The sequence below is a fragment of the Alligator mississippiensis genome, chromosome 10 (assembly GCF_030867095.1).
Source record: "Alligator mississippiensis isolate rAllMis1 chromosome 10, rAllMis1, whole genome shotgun sequence".
Classification (NCBI taxonomy): Eukaryota; Metazoa; Chordata; order Crocodylia; family Alligatoridae; genus Alligator; species Alligator mississippiensis.
In genome coordinates this window covers 67,194,437-67,219,858 of record NC_081833.1, presented here as the reverse complement: position 1 = coordinate 67,219,858, position 25,422 = coordinate 67,194,437, and the positions used below count along the sequence as shown (strand labels likewise).

The 25,422-nt window shown below is 42.6% G+C and overlaps 1 long non-coding RNA gene across 1 annotated transcript in view; it reads left to right on the top strand.

Annotated features, from left to right (window-relative positions):
* Positions 1-22,965, top strand: part of LOC109283349 (uncharacterized) — a 66,262-nt gene extending 43,297 nt beyond the window's left edge. Inside the window, exon 2 of the long non-coding RNA XR_002090465.2 lies at positions 22,222-22,965. This is a non-coding gene — a long non-coding RNA (uncharacterized LOC109283349). The remainder of the gene's footprint in view (positions 1-22,221) is intronic.
* The last annotated feature ends 2,457 nt before the right edge of the window (positions 22,966-25,422 follow it).

Here is a 25,422-nt window from a genome sequence, read left to right as displayed (position 1 = left end):
CTCCAACTGTGGTCTGACCAGCACCCAATAGAGGGGAAGTATCACCTCCTTGGACCTATTCGTCATGCATCTGCTGATGCACGATAAAGTGCCATTGGCTTTTTGGATGGCTTCGTCACACTGCCGACTCATGTTCATCTTGGAGTCCACTAGGACTCCAAGATCCCTTTCCACCTCTGTGCCACCCAGCAGGTCATTTCCTAGAGTGTAGGTGTGCTGGACATTTTTCCTCCTTACGTGCAGCACTTTGCATTTCTCCTTGTTGAACTGCATCCTGTTGTTTTCTGCCCACTTGTCTAACCTGTCTAGGTCTGCTTGCAGCTGTTCCCTGCCCTCCGGCGTGTCCACTTCTCCCCATAGCTTTGTGTCATCTGCAAACTTGGACAGAGTACATTTCACTCCCTCGTCCAAGCCACTGATGAAGACATTAAAGAGTATCGGTCCAAGGACCGAACCCTGCGGGACCCCACTGCCCACACCCTTCCAGGTTGAAACTGACCCATCTACCACGACTCTCTGGGTGCGACCCTCCAGCCAATTCGCCACCCACCGGACTGTGTAGTCACCCAAGTCACAGCCTCTTAACTTGTTCACCAGTATGGGGTGGGATACCGTATCGAAGGCCTTCCTGAAGTCTAAGTATACGACATCCACCCCTCCTCCTGTGTCCAGGCATTTCGTAACCTGGTCATAAAAAGAGACTAGATTGGTCAGGCACGATCTGCCTGCCACGAAGCCGTGCTGGTTTCCCCTCAGCATAATTTGTCCTGCTGGGCTCTCACAAATGTGAGCCTTGATAATTTTTTCAAAGACTTTGCCAAGGATGGAGGTGAGACTGACTGGCCTATAGTTGCCCGGGTCCTCCTTCCTCCCCTTTTTGAAAATGGGGACCACGTTGGCCCTTTTCCAGTCCTCCAGGACTTGGCCCGTGCGCCACAAGCGTCCGAATATTCCCACCAGTGGCTCTGCAATGATGTCGGCCAGTGCCTTCAGCACTGCAAGGTAGCTATGCTCCTGCAGCTAGGAGCCCTGGCAGCTGACAAGACTTTCAGCCACAGTAGTGCATGAGATACTGCCCCAGCTGAGACTCCCATCAGCTACGGGACTCTCAGTCATGGGAGCTTTCTACTTGCTGATGCAGAGGGAGCCCAGGATGACAATCCCAGGCTCCCCCTGCACTGAAAATGAGGCACGAGTAGATCTGATGCTGAGTCCTACAATCATGCATGTGTGGCATCAGGTCCCATCATGCTGTCACCTGGACATCTAGACTGGGGACAGAAGTTACACATAAACTGGGTTAGGTCATCAGAAACTGATTTAAACCTGTAACAGAACAGACGATCAATGCACATAAACCAGTTTCAAAATGGCTGAAACTGGTTTAAGATAAACCTGATTGAATGTAGAATCAGACTTAACTAATTTAGGTCAAACTGGTTTATAAAACTTCTGTCCCAGACCCCTTCCTGGTTCAAGTTAAATCACAGTCCCCCAGCATGCTTTCCAGCCCTGGGCTAAACTGGGCTATGCTGTCTGCTCCAGCAGAAAAGAGTTGGGGTAATTACAGAAATTGAGATGAGATCTCAAATGAAAAAGATGAGAAGTATTACCCCTCCCCCGCCAAACCCTGGCTGGGGTCTAGGGCCAGGGAAGGGGATTAAACTTTAATTCCCCTGAATACAGAGCTGCCCTGCCCTGCTAAAAAACTTACTGCTGGCCGCGACTGGACTACAAATCCCACAGTACCTAGAAGCAGGAAGAGGAAGTGATGAGCAATCCTGTAGTCCTGCTACTGTAATTCTGGACTGCAAATCCCAAAGGCCTTGGGGGCAGCAGGAAGAGGAAGTGAACACACAACCCATGCTGGCTATGTGCCAGACAGCCATGCCTTAGCACCCCCCAGCTTCTGGCTTGAGCCACTGCAGACATGTGGCTACATTACCCAAATGGAAAGTGAATGTCTGTTCAGTTGGTTCTCAGTTTAATCTCTGCAGCTTAGACTAACCTTCAGAGACTGAATTGAATCAGCCTTGGGCTTTTTGACAGTCTGTACTTAGCCCTAGAGGGGCCCTGAGCGGCACAATATTTTGACAGAAACAAAATGGCAAAGATTTCATGGAGGTTTCATGGAACATGTCACTGCATTTGCATATCTCTGCATCATAAAATGCATGTAATAAAGAAAGTGACCTAGGACCAGAATGCACCTAAAGATAGGGAGTGATTAAAGCAAATGAGAGTCAGACACTTAACTCTGCTTAGGTGCTTTTGCAATATCCATTTTTGGCACCTAAAGAGTTTGCAAATCTGGTTCCTGATATCCAAAAGGCCCTGTACGTGAACTTGGTTGTCTCGTAAGTATTGAGAAATAAATACAGCTGTACTATAGTACCAATTATCAGAGACTATTTAATTGCCTACCCAAACCTTGCAAACACTTGCAGCAAGCATTTCAAAAATTGGACTTCACTCTTTGACTTGCCTGTAGGCATTTCATGCTAAATTAACTAACCTCACTGATAATCATCTTTTGAAAGGCTGGATAAAAGATGTCAAATTCTTATAATTGAAACGAACCTCAGAGTTTTCCCTTCTACTCACCATTATGGTTTTATTTAGAGGATAAAGTGAATAGGCCCCTTTAGAACAGTGGGAAGCTTCCCATTAAGGTCAGTGCGCTTTGAATTAAGTGCATAGTAGGGCAAGTTGTGTTTGTGGCTATCGTTGTTTTCTAGTCAATGCCTTTTCCCCTTGATTTTTGCTATTGTTTGCATTGTATAAAAGCGATACTGAGGGAATGGTGAGAGCAGTATGTTATACATAGTATGCCTGAGGCTGTTGTTGTTTGAAAGATTTTATAGCTTTTAACACTGACAGTATCCTGCCAAAGTTCCTCTAACTGCTTACTCAGGAGTGAAATATAAACAAGAAATATGCACAGAATTTAAAATCCTTGAGAAAGCCATAATTATATTCATGGACACTTTGTTTCTTTGGTTACTACCCACATATTTCTACTTAATCCTAGTGTTTCTACAACAGCAAAGTTCATGATACTGTAGGTAAGGTTTTGTCAGCACTTTCATTACTAACATCTTTATAGTCTGTAGCTTAACACAGCATGCCTTATGCTGGTTTAACAGCATCTCAGAAAAATGGAAAATGAACTCAAAACCCAAGAATGAGAAGGTGAAGGGAGCTTTAAGGTATCTTTGTGTCTGTCCGGTCCTGAGCTGTTCCTAATCTAGACAGACCCCTGGCATAATGCAGATAGTTCTGGAGGCCTAAGTTAACGCAATTTCTCCTTGATACTGGACTACTGCCTGGAATCTTTATAGTCTTTGTAGTATGGTCCTGTCCACAGCACAGCATGCCTCCTACACCAGGTCATTTAAGGGTGTCCTCATGCAGTCTCTTGCGGCAATCTCTCATAGCTGCTGGTGAGATATAGATCTTCTAGGGCCCCTTTACACTGCTTCAAACCTGCATAAACCAGCATAAGCCTACCCAAGTAAAGCTGAATATCTTACCCATAACCATGGGTGACTGGTGCCTCTTGAGTCTGGGGGGGCACCCACAGAAGCTGGTGGCAGTGGTGACAGCAGGGACAGAGCTAGTGAGCAGCAGGGATGGAGCTAGTGAGCACCCACAGAAGCCAGCATCCGCAGGGATGGGGCTGATGAGCACTCACAGAAGCTGTCAGTGGCATTGGCGGTGGGGACAGGGCTGGCAAACACCCACAGAAGCCAACAGCAATGGGGATGGGGTTGATGAGCATCCATAGAAGCTGTTGGCAGTGGTGGGGATGGGCCAGTCAAGGGGGGTACATGCCCCCCGGTGCCCCCTCTACCAGTCTATGGCCCATAACATATGAAACTGGCCATAGAAAGATGAAGGACTGAGGAGGGACTGCCATCTCATGATCCCATGATCACCTCTTGGCAAAACTGGCTAACTGTGGCCTCGGTCCACTGGCTGGGGAATTGGCTCCTTGGTCGGACCCAGAGGGTGGTGGTTGATGGAAGTCATTCATTGTGGTGCCCTGTGACCAATAAGATCCCTCAAGGCTCTGTCCTTAGACCTGTTTTGTTCAACACCTTCATTAACGATGTAGACATTGGTATCAGAAGTGGACTAGCCAAGTTTGCCGATGATACCAAACTTTGGGGTAAAGCATCCACACCTGAGGACAGGAGGGCAATCCAGGCTGACTGTGACAGGCTCAGGAAATGGCTGGAGGAGAACCTGATGGTGTTTAATACTGAAAAATGCAAGGTTCTCCACCTTGGGAGGAAAACCCTGCAGCATTCTTACAGGCTCAGCAGTGCTACGCTGGCTAGCACTACGGATGATAGGGACTTTGGGGTCATGATTGACCACAAGATGAACATGAGCCTTCAATGTGATGTGGCTGCTAGTAAAGCACGCAAAACACTGGCTTGTATCTATAGATGCTTCTCAAGCAAATCCCAGGATGTCATTCTCTTGTTGTACTCGACCTTGGTAAGGCTGCAGCTGGAGCACTGAGTCCAGGTTTGGGCTCCACAATTCAAAAAGGATGTGGAGAAGCTTGAGAGAGTGCAGAGGAGAGCCATGCACATGATCAGAGGTCAGGAAAACAGACCTTATGATGAGAGGCTGAGAGCCATGGGACTATTCAGCCTGGTAAAACACAGGCTCAGGGATGAGCTGATGGCCACCTTTAAGTTTATCAGGGGTGCTCACCAGGATCTGGGGGAACATTTATTCACCAGAGCACCCCAAGGGATGACAAGGCTGAATGGTTATAAACTCCTCCAAGACCGTTTCACGCTGGACATAAGGAAGAACTTCTTTACTGTCCAACCCCCCAAGGTCTGGAATAGCCTGCCATTGGAGGTGGTTCAAGCACCAACTTTGAACGCCTTCAAGAGAAATCTGGATGTTTATCTTGCTGGGATCCTATGACCCCAGCTGACTTCCTGCCCCTGGGGCAGGGGGCTGGACTCGATGATCTTCTGAGGTCCCTTCCAGTCCTAATGTCTATGAAATCTGGGGAGTCTAGTTGTTTTAATCCAGATACTTAGAGCAAAGACATTCCTTCAAACCTATCTGAGATCAATAATAACCCAAACCCTTTCCAGAACATTTAATAAAATGAATTTAAGCAAGCCATGAGACTAATTGCTTGAGGCATTTAGTGGAAAAAAATCATCTTTGCTTTGACAGCATTTTCATAATTTAATTTCTGAATAGACTTTGTTACTGATAACACATGCTTTTCTTTGTGCTTATCTGACAGAACACTCATTTTTCTTTTTTGTTATGTGTTCTTTCATAAAACATAATTTTTGGTAAAGAATAAATAGGCCGTTTCCAGGTAGATTGAGAGGGTTCATCGTCGGTTCTCTTAGTTAATTGTACATAGAGTAGAGCACGTGGTATTAACCTGATTAAATCATATCCTAAGGGCCTCTCTATACATTCAGGTAAAGGTGCTATGGGATGTAATGCACAATCCCACAATCACGCATCCTGCCACGCCACATGTGCATGGCAGGAAGCATGATTGTGGGTTCACACATTACATCCCATCATGCCTTATTACCATTGCAGGGGAGCCCAGGATTTTGCACTGGGGCTCCCTGCACTGACTAGAAGGAAGTTCCCATAGCCATGAGCCCCCTCAGCTGGGCGGCTCCCAGCTGCAGGGGCAACCACCCCTGCAACCCCAGGGCTGGGAGACTGCAGTAGCTTGGTCTCTCAGCCCTTGGGTTTTGTGGTCCCCCAGAGCTGGAGGATCACAGCTACACCCTGCAGCTGCTGGGACCTACCTGGGGCCCAGCACTGGGAGGCATGCTGCAGGAACCCAGCAACAGCAGGATGCTGCCGGGACCCAGAGTCCACAGCTGCTGGGGAGTTCAGAGTCCCCTTAGTTATGAAACTCCCAGCCCTGGCTGAGTATGGTGCATCCCTGTGGCTGGGACCCCTGTCAACTGATGGGGCTCCCAGCTGCAGGGGAAAGCTACATGTGCAAATTAAAGCTTGATAGCATTTTTGAGGTCTAACTTTATAACTGGCTGGAACTTTTTATAGTGTGATAGGTATTTTGCATGTGTAGCTAGTCTCAAGGTGACTGCACAGTTAACCAGTTAATTGCACGATACCTGTAACATGGAGAGGAGGCCTTAATTGACAGAACTGGCTCCATGGATCGATTACCTCTTTTTAGATCAAAATGCTCTCCAAAAGCAAATCAGCATGTGTGCTTGTGGCATTATTCTGGGGAAAGAGTCAAAGCAGGGTACTCATACAGCAACTATGCAGTTGCTCAGTGCCTTTAAAAAGTGTGGAAACAGGAATGGAACAGGTGTCCCCCACCATACTCCAAATGGATGCTTATGTCAAACAGCTAAGCCAAGCACCAGTTTAATGTCATGTGCCTATCCAAATATTTGGGATTTGAAATTATATTTTGTCCAGTATAATTTTATATAAAATTGTAGCATAGCATCTAAAAAAAAAGCCCAAATAAACCTTCTCAAAATTTCTCTCTTCCTCCCTGTGACTTATGTGATTCCATCGTTTTTAGGCATTTGTATGGGTAAGATTGAGAGATTTAGATATAATATGCAGGGAAATACAAAAGGATATCAGTTAAGCTTGAGGGTGAGTCTAATTGACTTTCAGTAGAAGCTGAGCACTAGAATTGCTTAGGCAATTTTCTATATCTCATTGGACATACATCTCACCATTAGGTATGTAAGTAACTATTTATCTGGCCCATAATTCACCAGTTATTTTACTTTCAGTATGATAATAGTATTGACACAGACAAAGTGTATTTCTATGGCATTTTAGCATTTTTATTCTTTTTGTCCCCTCACATTGACCAATTATTGCTTTGTAATCAAATGACTTAATTATGCCTATATTTTAAAAAGTGGTAGTTATTTCATGTAGCTGTTCATACTTACTTGCATTATGTTTGATTTTTGGCTTATGATTCAGTTCCAAGTATCTTTCCTTACTGTGTTGTGTTACAAAATGGCAAGAATAATTATGACTTAGTTTTGTTTGATCACAGAATGAAGGCATCTACTTAGCAATGGCATTATAGGGCTCTGTAAATTATTTTAAAGGTAATAGGGTTGAGGGGGACAAAAGTAGAATTCCAATTGCACTTTTTAATGCCAATTAAATTTCATATAAGAGTATCAGCATTTGACATCTTTATCCAGCATTTCAAAAGATGGTTTAATTCCAAAAATGCATGCTTTTTATACCTCTCCAAAGCTAGAGAGAGTCCATCATTAATTCACACAGTATTGAAGGGAGAAAAATAGTGGAATTGTATTGAGCTAAGAGTGAACCTTCTTGCTTTTGAGAGTTACTTTCACAATTTTAATATGACTTAAATGTAGATTTCTGTCTTTAATTTTACTCTTCAAGTCATGTGAATATTTCTCCTTGTGAAACCTGACAGCGTAGAACTACCTGAAACTGAAGGCTTTTATACAAAGGTCAGATATGATGTAGACAGTCACTTAAGCTTCCTCTCACTACCCTGAAAATAATGCCCTCTTTGATCTAAGAGGCATTGTCTGCAGGAATAAAAAAGAAATTCAGTCTTCATACTAGCTCTGCTCTGGATGTCTCCTGAGCAGAGAATATCACCTGTATCCAGTTGTACAAATTATATGTAGTACAGAGAGGTGGAGGGCTGTACATAAGGGATTAAGCTATAACCTCTAAATTCAGAAAGAGCTAAAAGCTGCAGCAAGACATACAACTTTCACTTAATGTTGACCTCTGACCTGGAACTGAACAGCAAAATGCTGAAACTTTAATAATAATAAAAAAATACATATATCACGCGTTCTCTCCTAGGCCACTTCCATTAACAAACCACATTTTTACTTCAACCAGTCTTGTTGGCAATACTAATGCTGAGGATGAACAGAGCTGTGAATTTAAGTTAGCCAGGCTCTTATGACATACTGATGATGGACTCTCTATGGTATATTGTACATTTTTAGAGCTTGAAAACTAAGGCTATTGAAATGGGTGGAAAATTTCTACTGAAATAATGGGGTATGGATTCATTTCACCTAGGAATACATTGCCAAAGATCTTAACTTCAGCTGTGGTACTGGCATAGGCATAGTTTGGCACCCTGGGCAAAAATTCCCTTGGCGGAGAGAGGACTGGAGAACACCAGGGATGAGGGGAAGAGAAAAGAAGGGTCTTACTTGCCCCAGGGGCTCAAAGGCCTCCACCGCTCTTGCCCTATCCTCACAGCCAGCTTCTACAGATGGGTGGCAAGGGGCTGCTCCTAACGCAGCAAAGACTCTGAATGGGAGGTGGGTACCATTCTGGCACCTAGGGCTGGTGCCCCTCTCGCCCCCTGCCAGCTTTACTACTGAGTACAGGTGTTGTACCATCTTGGTACAAAACCCAAAAATCTGATTTGCAAACATGTCACTGGCAAGTGTAGGCTGGGTTACCAGAGAGCCAGGGAAGCAATGATGGATTCCCAGATATGTCAGATTAATTTAAGAAAGGGCGAAAGCTGAGAAATTTACAAGGACGTTGCCTTCACTTGCAAAGTCCAAGAGTTTTTGGTACATTGCTAGCAAAAAACTTTGTTGTAATTGGTAATCACATCTGACCCACAACCTTGCTACTGCTGATTATTTACATTACAGTAGCATCGAGAGGCCTCAACCAGTTAAAGGCCAACTGAATTAGGAAATACAGAGACAGAGAAAAGTAGCCACACTCCCAAAGTGCTTACAGTCTAAAATGAGACATGCCAGATGGGTGAAGCAAACAGAATCAGCGGGGGGGGGGGTGGTTGTGCTGAGTGGGAGGGCAACATTAACAGCTCAGACTAGTTTGCATGTTGTTGACATGTACACATGCATGTCTGTCCTCAGCCTTGTCATGTACTTTGGTAATACACATTTTTTCTTGATTTATATCCATGCCTTACATGATACATTGAGGGAGCTAAGCAGATATAGATACATGCTTCTGAATTGTAATGAACCCCAGTCCAGGGTTTGCTGAGAATATAAGGGAGAACCTATGGACAGAAAGTGAGGGCAGCCCTGGGTCCTGCCTTCAGGAGAGGGCATAAAAAAATTGCCCGAAGCAGAGCCATTACCCAGGGCATGGGGCTGCCCTGTTATGCTTCTAGTAGGAGGTGAAGCAGTTCTAGAGCTCTGAAGGCACTGGATTAACCAAGCAGTGCAAAGCATGCATTGCATTTCTCCTGCTGATACAATGACTTGCTATGTCTAGCATGCCCCAGTTTAAAAGCAATGTGTGCCCCTCAGTTCATTTAACTTCTTACTTCAGTCTGTTTTGTCCTTTCGAAATAGACATTGGTAGATCATTTTTTCCTCAAACTTATTTTAAACAATGGCTGGAGAAAACAGGAGCATATGCTAGAAAAAAACAAAAGACCCCCCCCCCCCGCATGAAGCCTGTATCCATGTTGCCAGCATTTGTGATTAGCCTCGTATCAGTGCAAGACCGTAGGCTGGGCCATCACCCAGGGAAAGAAGTGGTTTGTAACCTGATTCTGCTGTCACATCACTTATGAAAAATGCATACTCAGAAGCTCTGCAACTTCTCTACAGCCAATGTTTCCATTCTTATGCCACAATGAGAGTATTCAATAATTTATTTAATATCCAACTTTCACTTGGGTTTGATGGTTAGGGGATTTGGCAAGACATATTAGTATTCATGGGTTCAATGAAACTAATATTGCACTATCTCTATTTTTTGTGCAATTCATTTTATACTGCATGATTTTCAAGGTTCAACTGGGGCAAAATTCACATTTTGACTTCAGCATGCACCAAAGTTGCCTTTGACACTGACAGATTAATGCTGAATACAGAGCGCTTTCTCCTCCATTTACTGTTATCAACTGTAGCACCACCTGGAAATGTGTTCTTACTGGATTATAGATATGTAAATTATTCTGGTTTCAAACAAAATATAAATTATGACCCATTCACTAGGCTATATTGCTGTATCATTGCTTGCTATTTAAACAGGAAAAAGTGGCTTTCAATAAAATATCTGTATTGGCAAACAAGATACTGTTAAAGTAATTCTTTTAAAACACCAAACTTGTGAGACGTGATTTTCATGGGGAAATTATCTAAAACCTAAGAAGTAAAAGCATTTAAAATGGAGTAGGAAACAGACATTTTTCCCCATGCATATGCCTATTTTTGCAGATAACCTCTTTATATTTCAATACTGCCAGTTGCACAAAAAAGGTAAAAACAAAAATTAGACACACTTAAAGACATGCTTCCTCTGCTAAACTATTCTACTGGGACTTGGTATGGATAAAAGTAAACTGTTAAAATATTCTGCATGGCTAAGCCTGCTATCTCCGGGTAATATTCATTTGTTAGGATAACACTTTTAGGGTTTAGTACCTAGCTTCTTAAGGGTAAAAATAAAGACTCTATCTGTCCATTGGGATTATTAACGGCAAGTGATTTGCACGTTAACATCAATAGCAATAATGAAGATGTCTTTTCCAATTCATCCTGGGGAACCTTGAATGAGAACTGTTATTTGTCTGGGGCTTCATTCTTTAATAGAGTCCAAAGATAATTGACTATTGAAAATTCTATCTAAATCAACCAAATAAATCTTTCGCTTACCAAATTAATAATTTCATTGATGCCATCAGCCTTCAATTCTCACTCCATTAAATTCCTAAATTCATGTTAGAATGGCACAGCAAACAAATTAAAATGAGATTCTTATAAAAAATGAGAATGATAAGATTGTGCCTTCTGAAAAAGCAATTTAACTCCAATAAATTATTTTTTAAATTATTAAATGAGGCATTGCATTAACTATAAAAAAGGAGCATAAAAGGGCACTGGTCTATGAACAGCGAGACATCTATAGACCTCTACAACCTTGAACAATTATATCTGTAATAATTGCATCATAAAACTTTATGGCATCTCGTACAATATTTCTTTTTTTTTTTAATATAGCGTTCTGATCAGCGTCACAATGAGACAGTGAACCAGAAACACAGCTAAATGTTTTCCAATAGTCACTTGCTGTTTTATTCAACACACAGAGCATTAAAGCAAAGCATTGCTTGAATATTACAGATTACCAAGTGACTCACATTTATAATACTGCAAGTTATACTAAAGCTATAGCAAGAATTCCAGGTACAAGACGAGGAAAATTGTGTAATTCAGATTATATGCTTGAAATATGAAAGTCTGGAAGCTTTAAATATCAGGGCTGTGATCTCTGCTTTGGAGTTCTGGTCTGGGAGATGAGGATCCTAGAGAAGGAACAAAAAGGAACAGGAAAAAGAATGGAGAAAACTTTTGCTAGCAAGACTGGGCAGATGATAATTTTTTCACCTGCGTAAGAACCATTGATCTGTGAAGAAATCCTTTGTTAACTCTCATTGATAATATGGATGTAAATATTATGTCAACTAGTTATAGTTGCAAGTTAAGAGTTTTGACTTTTTTTTTTTTTTTTTTTTTTTTTTTTTTTTTTTTTTTTTTAGATAAACATGCTAACTTTCACTAGTTTATCAGGACATACAGAATCCAGGACTAGTGTCCCAAGGACCTCCTGCCTGCACAATTCCCTCCCCATAAATTCCCATTTCTTTCCATCTACTGCTTATATTAAATTAATAACAAACCTGCAACATTTATTGGAATAGGATTATTCATTGTGTACACTATGGCTAGGTAAAGACATTCAAAAAGCCTGAGGATGAATTGACCTAAATTACACATTTTCCTGTAAGCGGCATAATTTATATCGGTAACAAACATAACACATATTTGTGCTTTGAGAGGTGTGGTGGGGAAATCTTATACCAGGTTCTGCCATTTTTAAACCAGTCTGTGTAGGCTGACTTCTGTTCTGTTATGGGTATAGACCAGTTTCTGATCACATATACCAGTACAAGTATAATGTCCATACCTGGGCTATGGGAGAAAGCCTTGCCATAGTGAAGTTTATAGGAGTTCTGCCATCAATTTGAATGAAACCAGGATTTTATACCATATGTAAAACACTCCACGTAAACCAGATCTATTACTTACTCCTGCATTTAGGGGACATATATGATGACTACTGCATCAAGTTTCCCTTAGTGGAGGCTCATAGACACTAATTACTAGGGTTACTAGTGGGCAGTATTCAATTCGAATTTGGATTCAGCCCAATTTGGGGGACAGTGAATCCATTTGCTGATTCAGATCGCTGTCCCCAATCAATTTGGCTGAATCTGAAGATTTGACTCTGATTTGGAGAATCAGCAATTTGTTCATAGACACAGCTTTATATATTTTTTCTACGTACCTCGAGGTACCAGATGTGGCTCGTGAATGCTGAGATGGTGGGGCAAATGAAGCGTCCCATGGGAGCACGGGGGGGGGGGTCCACTGCCGAGCATGCAGGGGACCCCCCCTTCCCCTGTCTTGGCTATTGGGTGCAGGGGGGGGGGGGAGGTTCTCTTCCGACCCAGGAGGCACCAGTCACTGAGCCATGGGGCCAGAGTAGTCCCCTGCATGCTCTGTGGTGGACCCAGAAGTGGACTAAAAGTACTTCTGGTGCACTTCTGGGTCTGCCGCTGAGCCCACGCTCCCTTGGGATGCTCCATCCACCCCACCATCTCAGCATTCATGAGCCAAATGTTGTACCTTGAGGTAAATAGAAAAAAACAAAGTTGTGTCTATGGCCGAATCATCGAATCTCTCCAAATTGATTCAGAAGCTTCTGATTCAATTCAGAGAGATTAATGGGTCTCCTGATTCAATTCAGATTTGGAGAGTCAGCCTCCAAATATGGCCAAACCTTCTCCAAACTGTATCGGCGACCGAAGCTTTGCATAGCCCTACTAATTACATCTCCCCATACTCTGCTTATATGCAATGAACCACCTTATTCTGGACTAGTAGGACTCTGCAAGCTCTGTGCTATTTCTAATTGCTCTGGTTTTAAAAACAAAATAGAAGCATTTTGGCACTTCCCCTCAACCAGGGTTTTTACACACTTTCAAAATGTGTTTGAACTTGAAAAAGTTGAAAACAAGACAACATTAAACAGTCATAGCCATGAACCATAGACCTACACAATGATGTGACTACGGTTTATATGAATGCACCAGAGAGTTTTGATACTCCTGATCTCAGTACCTTTGATTTCTCAGTGATGTCCAGAATAAATAAATACCTTGTTAAAAGCCAGTATGTTAAGGTAGAATGCATTGAAGTCACTGATTCGGCCTTTGATTTTGTCTGACAGAAAATTAAAAATGAATGAACACAAAATTAATAATAAATGTATTCATGGCCTTATTGGGATTCATGACTCTTTCCCCAACATTAAACAAGTACAACCAATTGTTCCTCTTAAAGGGGAAAAATGTCACAATTATTCAAGTGCAGACTCTCCAGACACCATTGCAGTGTATTTGAGCTGAGGTATGGTAAATAGAAAAGAAATACAAAAGCTCACATACTTGCCTCAGGGTCCAAGATCCTTGATATTAAAGATTTTCAACAAAGTCTATTCTGTCCCCTCTTTAAATAATAATAATACTCATGACTTACAGCTGCAAGCACAGCTAAAGCTGTAAAGGCTAGACTGCTATCCCTCCTTTGCATTGTGTAGACTTTTTTCTTTGAAGGTAGCCCCATTCAAACAAATTGTGACTTGTCAAGTAATGGGCTATTTAATATGGGTAAGAGTATCAGAATTTAGATCCTGTCATATGGGAAGTCATCAGTCCAATGTAAGGGGGGCAGAGGTTTATAGAAATGGTCACTGGAACATTTTTTTTTTTTTTTAAATGGACAAAACCCTTTTTCCCTTACCTCACTTTCAGGGATGAAAATGAAAATCATATTGACCAAACAACAATAACAAAATTGCAGCCTAATGGAAACAGGGAATTTCAGCCCAAATACTTAGAATTGGGCGAAGGGATACGGCATGTTGCAACTCAGTACAGGTCTTATAATGGGAAATGTCAGATAACCTTAAAATTTGTGTGGTTCTATAATTTATCACTTTGAAAGCATCATATTTACGATACTTCATAATGATAGGCAGAAGTACCTTGTGAAAAAGGAACCCCCAACCCCTTAGTCATGTGCCTCTGACTAAGCATGCACATACCACCCCCACCACCCACCCACACACACTTTTCTCAAGGAGGCAGGAGTAAATCTCCAGAAATTATTACCACACAACAGAATAATACCTTTACCCAGATGGGAACTACAAAAAGATCCCCAACAGGAATTAGGTACATGACAATGTAGCCCTTTCGCACATACATTATAATCTTTGACTCAATATAGCCAACCCTATCTCCTAGTCAAAGCTTTGTGTCACATGGTTTCAGAATTTTTTTTATGGTCCTGCTGAGTAGTTCACTCCAGTTCTTGTGACTGCTACATTAGCCTGGACTGTCCTGTTGGCTCCAGACTGTTTTTTGTATCCCCACCACAGCAGCTGCTACTCTTGTACCCTCTGACAAGCACGCAAACCAAACTGCCCCCGTGCCAAAAGCACAGTTTTCAACTCCTCCTCTGAGATTAGCTGTCAGCCCCTTTTACACCCAGATGACCCCTTTGCTAATCTCCCAGCTTGGTTTTGGAGCCACAACTACCCTTACCAGCAGCAATCAAGAATTTTTTTTGCTTAACAGTCCCATCATTTTTGGTCAGGGAGGAGTGCTACTTTCAGCCTCCTAGACCTGTCCTTCTGTCTGTCCCACCAGGAATTCTGGAGGGTGGTATTCCCCTCCCTGCTTCTACCCAATCATAGCTACGCTAGGTGATATTAATATTGCAAGTGTTGTATTTCAGAGTTCTGATTTACTGTATTTCTTATACTATGGCACACATGTCAGTGCCTAGAGAACCCCCATTGAAACTGCAGCCCAATTACACCATGCACTCTGTACATATATAAGAAGACATATTCCTCGGCTTGAGAAATTTACAGTCTAAATAGACAGAAAGGAAGACAGGAAACAGCAATTGGGCCATTTTCTATCTGAAGAACTGAGATCCATTGAGATTAAGTAACTTCTTTCCTTGTAAATAATAGATTAGACATGCAACTGGGTTTTGGGGAGGAGGCAGGAGCTGCAAATACCGAAAAGCTTGAGATTGTTCAAAGCAAAGATAAGTTTATGTCCAAATAAGAGAAGTTTGGGTTCCCTTCAAAGAAGCTTATGGACAACAGAAGCAGCTTACTCAGTAAGGCTTGTCTACAGCGGCTCCATGCCATGCCTGGGAGGGTGGCCATGATGACACCCTGCTCCACACACACTAACTCCCCCAAATGTATCTGCTTCAGAGTGACTCAGTACTACTTTGTCTCCCTGGCCTTGGTGTGCTTACTGGAGTCCACTCAGGTGGATGCATTGTTTCATTGCTAAGATCTGGAGTACACAGAGTGGAAGTATATCACAGAGCTATAAGTATATCAGCAGAATACATCTGGGCCTGGGGGAGCATCTATTTACCAAGCCCCCCCAGGGGAGGACAAGAAATAATGGGCACAAACTGATTGAAGATTGCTTCAAGCTAGACATAAGGAAAAACGTCTTTACAAGTCAAGTACTGAGGGTTTGGGACAGGCTTCCCCCAGAGGTGGTACAGTCCCCCACCCTGGTGACCTTCAGAAAGCATGTTGATGCCTACCTTGCTGGGGTCATCTGACCCCAGTAGTCTTTCCTGCACATGTGCTGAGGGGGCTGGACCTGATGTTACTCAAATTGCCAATTGCTCAAATCATGAGTGAGACTTTATAAAGCAAGGTGCCATGTTTATTGATCATGAGTTAGACATAGAGGTTTGGGTACACTGTTCATACAAACACACACAAATCATCATATACATCATTACACACAGGCATACACATACACAAAAAACCATTTCATCCACACATACACCAGATATAGTTACCAGCAATAGTAGCTCAATATCAGCCCGGGGTGGCCAACCCAGGCTTATTGAGTAGATGATGATGATTTGAAGATAGCAGATTTGAAGACAACAGCTGGAGCAGGGAGAACAGATGCATCTGTGCTCCGATGAAACAGCAGTAGAGAAAGAGACTCGCCCAACTTGGCATTTTCAAAGTGTTCTTTTATAGGGACTGGCATCCTTTGTTTCAGTGCTTTGGGGTTTTCCATACCCAGCTTTTGTTTTTGCTGTTGTTCTTCTTTTGTCTTTCGCTTATCTTAGCCTTGGAGTGTTCTTGCTGCCCACCTGGCAGGATGGGTGCCTTCCTTCTCCTCATTATCTTCTTTGTGCCATAGGCCTAAAAGGGATTCTTCAGCCATCCATTAATCAGTTTACTGACTGGTAACTTACATTTGGTGCCTTGTTGCTTACATAAACAGTTAAATCCTCTTCTCCCATCTCTATGCTATTCTCTCACCATTCACCCTTTTACACACACTTATGCAGAGTTCATTTACTTATGTCAAACAGAAGGATACAAAATGGAGTTTTCAAGTTGCTTTCAGCACAAGACTCACATGGTTATTATATTTCATTATTATTACACTCCATGTTAACATCAGCTACATTAGTTCAGTTCATGCTACACTGATGATCTGTAAGGTCCCTTGTAGACCCAAACAATTATGAAACTATAAGTGGGGAGGCAGGGCATTGCAGACATGCTCTAGGAGTCAGAAGACCTTGAGTGATGATCACTGTGTCAGGGGAAGGAGAAGGTTTTGCTTTACCTGCACCCCATCCATTGCATGACTACACAAGGGGCTCCCACAGGAGTAGACACCAGGTTGTTTTCTGCACTTCTCCTTATGGAGCAGAACGACAGGAGCTGGGAAGAGTCATAGTTCCATCCCTTCTATACTAGCACAAGCACAGTGCTTCAGTTAAGGCAGTCTGGCTCTGCACTGTCCCTTCCACAGAACCAATTATCAAGCCCAAGTTCCCCCTGCTGTCCTCAAGAGCAAAGCATTTTTGCAGTGTTAATGAAGGGGTGACATTCTGCTGTTCAGAATAATGCTGATTTATGAGTCGGGAATTGGTAGCCTTAAATCAGACTCAGTAAACTGTGGGGTGGAATGTCTAATATGCCAGCCCTTTTAGTGTCATGGATATTCTCTCACGTTTTAATTTATATGAGACATTAACTACTATTATCTTTTCAATGCACTTGTTTGTTTCCAGTTGACATTTTATTCTACATCACTGTATTTACTGATTAGATCCAGAGTTAAAAGGAAAATGAATACAAATGAAGGGGCTTTGTGCTAATTACAACTGGGGTACTAGTGCTGCTAGTCTGTAGCTATTTCTCCAGAAGCAGGTTCACAAAACAACACTAAAACAACTCTATATCTTTGACTGTGGGGGAAAAAAAAAATGTTTTTTTCCTGGCAAAACCTATATTTGCACAGCTGGTAAGAAAATTGATTGTCCAGACTCCAGTACCAATCCTTCAAGCCCACATCACAGGATATACAGATCAAGTGTCCTTTTAAGTTATAAGAGCTTGATATAACCCAGTTCACTCAGGAAAATCAAGGAAGATTTGCCCTGGTGTCAAAGTAAATTATAGTACCATAAATAACTGTGATGCTAAATTAGCAGCAAAGAAAACAGTTCCTAAAATACTTTTCATTGTTTGAGAAAATGGTAAAATACATGGGTACACATTAAGAACGAAAGAGAGAACGAAAGAGGGAATGAAAGAAAATTATATGGAGGATTTTTATTGTTTCAGTAGGGGCCCTTCCATAGAGACTTCTATGTCTTTAAAGAATTAGTTCATATTGGACTAAAATCACCAATGGGGTAACTCTACTGACTTCAATCATGCTACCAAAGGGACCAGTTTGGCCCTACTAGGAGCATTTCCACTGATCTCAATTGGCTTTGGATCAGGCCTTCTGTTTTGTTCTACACCAATGTGTAAGTCAGCACAGAATTTGGCTCATTGGGACACATTAAGTTTAAATTCTTGTCAAAACCATACACTATTTCCAATCCATAAAATTAAATAGGAGCTCATAAACTTATAAATATGTTTATTAGTCTTTCACAGACAGACACAGACTAGTAAACATTTCAAAGTCTGCATCCCGCAAGCCCCAAGGGTGTCTTCTTTAAAGAAGTCATTGATTTTTGTCATCAAAAACCAAGTATTCAAGTAACCGTCTCAAACACAGGCTGATGGTAAAGTACCCTGGATTCCCAAAGGTGCCATCTGTAAAAGGATCATTGATTTTGACCTTTTGGGTGGATTTGTCTTTTTTTTCTAGTGTTTTATTATGTGCATCAATAACAGGGAAGCCAAGGAAGACAAAACCAGAGAGAAAAAAATATAACTTTTGAGAGATTTATGTTTGGAACTCTGCCAAGAAAACATTTTGCATTCAAGTATTCCAGTGCTACCAGCCCCTAATCCAAGAAAATCTCTGAAAACTGAACATGACTGACAAAATCATCTGCTCAATGATTCCAATCGTCTATTTTTTTCAGCCCTAACCCTATCTAGCATAATACATCTATTAATGTGTTATCTCCCCCATTATCAAAGTGTAGCTTTTTATATCTCACAAAATTATGATGTTAGTTAAAAGGGGGAAATAGGCAAAGGTCAGATATTGCTGTCCGTTATACTACATTAAACCTAGACTATCACTACTGAAGTGAATGGAGCTGCTCCTGATTTACAAGACTGTAACTGGCAGCAGAATTTGACCCAAGGTATCTTGTGTAAAGCATGCTTTTAAATTACTTCCATTTAGCAGGTAGAGCTGCAAATAGGACTCGTCTTGCTCCACGACTTCCCACTTGGAGCAGGGGAATGACAGAAATCCACCCCCAACACACACAAACACACATTCAGTCCCAGTGCAAACTATTTCCAATTTTAGACTGGCACTGGGACCAAATTAGTGGATAATCAACTCTGCTGGATTACCATCCCAAATGAAGTATAAGGAAGAAAAGGAGCATGGCTTCAGAGTAACAGGGCATGTGCCAAGATGTCTGGAGGGCTCTTCACATACAGAAGCTTCAAAACAGTGGAAACTCAGCTCGCTGCAGCTGTTTAGCATATTTCACCTCTAGGTGAGTAAAGTCTGCATGCAGTGTCAAACAGAGCTGCCTTTACCTACCCACTACAACACCGCCAGTCTGCCAGTTGAGAAAGGAGCATGGAAGAGTGCCTTTACTGGTGCCAAACTGAACCTGGCAGGAGACCAGGCCAGCAGGTGAAGCGATGGCCTCTTGCCCTTGCTGATCATAACAGAGGACTCCTTTGTGATGCCAAGTCCTCTGTCTCAGTAGCCTGATCCTAGTCAAAACACTTCGGGCTGTATTTTACTGCCACCTGTATGGCACAAATTGCCCGTTCTGATGAACTTTGAACGAGAGGCCTTGTAACCTTTATTTTCTACCTTCCACGATGCCCCGTCAGTATTCTGCCATTGCTGTTCGCATGTATCTTGGGTCACATTAGCCTGAGGTACAGTGGGAGAGCACTGTCCAAATGTGGAGTCATTTAGGTAAAATGGATGTGGCTTGGCCCATTAAGCAAGCTGCATCTGTTCTTCCCTCCCCAAGCATATGCTGCTTGTGAAAAATAAGCACAAGTTACATCCACACAGTTTCTCTCTCTGTGCTCCAGCTGTGGAGCCTGGCGCTTGTGTTCCTTTTCAGTTCCTACAATGGATTTAACTAAGGGCAATTTTGCACATTAGTAAGAATTCTTCTAAACAAAACAATCCTTTCAGTGAAAATGAAGAGGCTTTGAAAATGATTGCAAAGTGGATTATGATCACTTACAGTAGATAGCTGTTGACAGGATATTGCTGGTGATTGCCGTGAATATACATTGATAGATGCCAGAGAGGAAGGGCATAATTGAAATGATAAGAACATTTCAACATACACTCAAACAGATCATGCTACATTAAAGAATTCTTGTCGTTGCAATGAAAAAACTAAGTCATTTGGCTATCGAGTGATGTGCATTCACAGCAGCCCATGAGTAATTTAATAATCTGAGTCGCCCAACTGATTCTGGCGTACCTTCGAAAGAAATGCTCTTATCCTCCTGCATGGGGTTTGGCACAGTCACTTAACATGTAAAACAGAACTTCACCGACAAAGGAATTTGCTGGATATGAAGAATGTTAATCCTTTTGGTGACCTCTCTTTTTCCATCTTCTTTGAAGCTAGATGTTGATTTACCGATTATCACCTTGCCCTGCAATAAGGTCAGTGTTATTTCATAAATTGGCTTGGAACGCCAAACCCACTAAATGCTCCAGCTGAACATGTTCCCATTGTTCTTATTTCTGAAACTGTTACCTAGCAAGGCAGTTATTTTTCCATCATATCTGACTGCTGTCTCTCTGTATTCATTAACCTTTGCTTATGATTAGGCTGACCATATGGAAATCCCAGAAATCTGGGACATTATCCCTCCCCCACCCCATGCTCTCACAAGGTTGGCAGGCCGTGTGCTGGGCAGACAGCAGTGCCTGTCTGTCCATCTGCAAGGTAGTCCACACCAATCTGACTCTCAGCCAGACTGCACCCCACTTCCTGTGTTTCCAGGATGCCCATTACAACTCTCCACGGCTGGCCGGACCACCCTCTGAAATCTGGGACTGCCCCGGCTAAACTGGAACATATGATAAAACAGATTTAACTGACCATAAGAAAAGCATGAATCTTTTGTTACCTTTTTGAGAAATATATACAATTCTGTAGTTCTTCACAGTCCTAGAGATACACACAGACACATGCATATAGGAATTATAGGACCATGCATATGTGCTGAAACATGCACATGTGGTGCTCTACTATAGCACCAAAGAATGAAATAGAGAATAGGGTTACCTTATTTCCAGTTTAAAAAAAGAGGACACCTGTGGTGGGTAGGGTGAGGGGAGCGGGGAAGAGTATATGATTCAGAGGCGGGGAGGTATTGATATGCCTGTGCCCTGCCTCTGCCCCTCACTCTTAAGCCACAGTCCCCCTACTATCCCCCACCCTGCCCTGCTGCTGCCTCTCACTCCTGACCCACTGTATCCTGCCCCCAAACCATGCTGGTGCCCCTCACTCCCAACCTGTAGCCCTCTGCTGCCCACACAACACACACACACACACACACACACACACACACACACACACCCCTCCTCTCTTTCTCTCTCTCACCTGCCTGCAGCTACAGGGCCTGCGCACAGAGCGCATGATCCCCTGGCCTCCAATCACCTTCCCCGGCTGCTCCCAGCAGCCAAGCTGGAAGTGCTGGGAAAAAGCAGAGGCAGAGGAAAATCCCAGGTATTTGCTTGCATTTCCAAAACCTGCCAGATGGAGGACAGAGGACCAAAAAAAGAGGACGTGTCCAGGAAAGCCCGGACATATGGGAACCCTAAGAGAATTCACTAGGGTGAATGGCTTGAGGGGCCTCTGCCACCATTACAGGGACTGGGACAAACTCAAGCATTCTTAATGGATGGATTCTTAACTTCCTGGAGTTCGACTGTCTTCCTCTGCATTTGCTTTAGCAACATGATTAAATTGAGCTTTCTTCCACATCTGCCTTACGTGGCTAAGGAATCTATAGGATCTCAGGATTTGGATGCCAAAATGTGTGGTTTGGGTAGGATCTCACTGTCTGGACAATCTTTTTGCTGATTTAAGTCTGCATGGCAGATGAGGCCTTTTATTACTTCTGTCCCCCAGAGCTAGCAGAAGGTCTACTGGGGTCCTCAAAAGCTAATGATCTGTGCTGCCTTCCTACTCAGAATGTCCCCTGCTTCTTTACGATCCCATCTTGCTCTTCGAGTTTCTAGCCCATCTCTTTCCTGACCTCGATATGATTCTGTTCCTCCTGCTTCTGTCTTTTCCCTGGGTTTTGGGTGAAAATTCCCGCAAGCTTTCAGTGATGAGCATGTATCCCTACATATAACAGCTGTGCTTTTGGCCCCTTGCCTCTTCTCTTGGTAAAAACTGTCCACATTGACTTTCTTTCCCTTCTCCCACAGGTCCAATTCTCACACCATCTCAGCGAGGAAGAGGGAAAAGGGGAAGGGAAGCTTTTTCCTTTTTGCTTTGGATCTACCTTCATCCCCCTGCCACTTTTCATGTACATCCTCCCATTCCTAATCCTTTTCCTATCTCCCCATTCTAGGTCCCACCAACGCAATTACCCTCTGTGATTAACATGCCACACTGCAGGGAGAACCGATATGCCATTCCCAGTGGCAGCAGCCACGGGGGCTGCCACCTCTGCCAGGCACAGAAGACAATATAATCATCCCTAGGAGTCTGCCTAGATTCCAAGGCAGGATCAGCAGAAAGTAATATGAAGCATTAATAATCCCAGCTCAGCAGCGGATCCTGTATTCGAGCCAGAAGCGGGAGTAAGACGAGTGGTTAAAAAGTCCCATAAGACATTAGTACTGTGTGCAAAATTGGAGCATAATGCTGGAATAATCATTGGTGTGAGCTCTCACTTGTTTCCTTCATTCTTGCACAGTCATTATTCCTTTTGGGACGCTGTCACTGTGTCTGCCAAGTGGTGGTCAGAAACCAGAGGATAGCGACCAATTAGTGGAGCTCTCATTTGGTGGGAGGTCATGCTGTGTGTTTGTTCTGCGCACGGCAGCATCTGACACTCAGAAAGGGATTCTGGTGGTGTCCTGGCAGCCGCTCTGCCTGAAGAGCCAAAAGGGAGCCTCCCTCCGGGTAAGTCAGCAGGTGTTAAGTGTATGCTAAGCTGGTCTCAGCTGGAAGTCACTCTTTCAGTGTTAAGGGATTGTTTTGCATATCCGAAAGAGTTTGCTGAGCTGTTTAACTAGAAGTATTGAAGGAATAATGCCGCTTTTATCCATTTCAGTCTATCATTAATAATAAAAGTAGCTTTTCTTTCTCATTTCTGCCTGGTTTGGTAGTACTATGAATTTATGAGGGATCTCTAACCGGAGAATTAAACTAAATCAAAACCACTTCCTATCCACAACAACAGCATCACAGATGTGACTTTTGACTGAGAAGATGATGCACAATTTTGTACCATGAAAGAAGGAGTTAAATCACTGATCTTTCTCTAGTGGGTGTACTACCCAGTGGTCTCATTATGAAAAAGCCCCTTATTTATGGAGAGCTCAGCGATTGCTATTTGGAAGGGTCACCTGCAATTCTGTTCTTGTTGCTTCCCTTGGGGATTGCATGACACGTTTACTATTCATGCCGAATCCTGATTTAACATGGTTCAGCTTTTGGGTTTAACAATATACGCCTTACTTCAGAATGGAGGGAAAAAAATCCATACTTAATCCCACATTAGGTTTGTGGTGTCTAATGTTAAAAAGGAGCAAAGAGCATGAGGTTAAATTTAAAGATATACATCACACTATAGATCACTGACAATTAACTTTCAGTCAGTAGCAAGCTTTTTAAATGATGCCTCCAAGGGGAGTCAGTGTGAATATAGGAAATACCAGGGAAGAGGGAAAGTTGTATAAACAGAAAGAGTTTTGAGGGGCAGAGAGGGGAAGCACGGACTTTAAAAAGGCACTATAGTTGGAATTTTAGAATGAAAAGGCATATAACTCTGGTAACAGCCTGATCCAATATTAAAAACCTCAAATTGACTTCAATCAGTGTTAATGAGACAGTTTTCAGATTAGTTGCTCTAAATTTTTCCAATGAGTAAATCTTTCATGGCTAAAGGAACAATACCTTTTTTGTGTAATAAGTACCGTTAGCAAGCTGAAAATTAAATAGTCAAGGCTGTATTCTTTCCCTTAAACTGAGCCTGATCTCCGCTCTCTTCTTCTCACTCTTTTTCTAATGAAAAAGCCCCGGCTGTTGTCATCTTAAAGGAAGACAATAGAAATGGGAGACTGGAAGACAAAGGCAGACAAAATGCATTAGCAAGAAGGTCTACAAAACAGTTGTTAAAATGGAAAGCTTTTTCCTTAATTGAAGAGTCCTGCCTGACATCTCTGTGCAGTAAAATGCAAGAGAGCAAGTGTCTAAACAAAGGGAGAAGCTCTTCATTAGGAGTTTTGTCTACCACATGGTTCCCCCCCCCCCCCCCCCAAAAAAAAAAAAAAAAGCTTTACAAAGTCTAATGTTCCATTAAAAGGCAAGGAATTTGCTCTGGGAAACCATTTAGGCTTAAAGACACTGTTTTAGGGAAAATTGGAGTACAGACGGTGACTTCCAAAGCCATCTTCTGAAAGGTCACCTTTTTGGTGATATCAGAAGCATGCATCAATGTTCAGTGGGACACTGATGAGACCCTATTGTCACCAATTGAATCCTTTATACCCAATGGACCTGATTCTTATGCACAGCTTTTATATTGCTTAGAAAGAACAACCGTGAGCCATCATCATTTTTACTGCCAGAAGAACGTAAAGGGACTCTGATCGTGAGAATCAGGCCCATAAGGCTTAAAGGGTAGAAAAACATTAAGGTTAAGGAGGGTGATTGATTCAGCCCCCGTGTTCTCCTATTCTTCATTTACATTTAAGCGAAGTGCACAGATATTTGCTTATAACTTTCTATTTCCCCCTTCCCTCTCCACGTCTGCTCTTAGTGCCACTCTGACTCTCTTACAGCCAGCAAGGTTCCTTGAAGGTTTTCATCATACTTAAAAGGCAGGACAGGGGAGCCCTAAATTAGCTTCCCAATCAACTTTTTAAAGTAATACTTAATAAGCCCAGAGACTTTTCAGGAGCAGTTTAGTGCCACTTCCCTTCCCAGTCTTGCTGTGACACTCAACAGCACTTGAGAAGTGGCTGCGCTGAATTGGAAGCTGATTTAGGTCTCTTCTCCTTCCTCGTCTAGCAATACATACAAGCCTAAGGAGGTTTCAGTTAAGGACCAAGGAAAAGTTACCAAGGAAAAAAAATCAACTAAATTTTATTATATCAAGTGCATTTTACAGATCCCATAACCCTCCCTTCTGCCTGACCGTTGGCTGAAACAATGGAAGCTCTCCAGATATGGCTAGAGAAAGAGTGAGAACAAAATATTGCCTTCCTATTAGTTTAATTCTTGATCTTCAGCCAAATGGGAAAAGATCAGTGAGCCTAAGATTTTTGCAGTGTTTTGTGAACAGCTTGCTGCAGCTCTTTTGATTAACCCCCAGCCCTTATTATTTAACCACAAATACATTAAGGTCATACATATTGAATTATTTTAATGGCAGTCTAGTGTTTAATAATAAACTTTATTCAAGAGAATTGAACAGTTCCAAGGCAGCGCTCTAGAAATGTGATTTTGGAAGAGCACGAGTGACCAGTCATACGAGGGAGAAAAAAAAATGTACCACATGGGACTAGCAGGGGTCAGCACAGTCTCCATCATAGGTGAATTG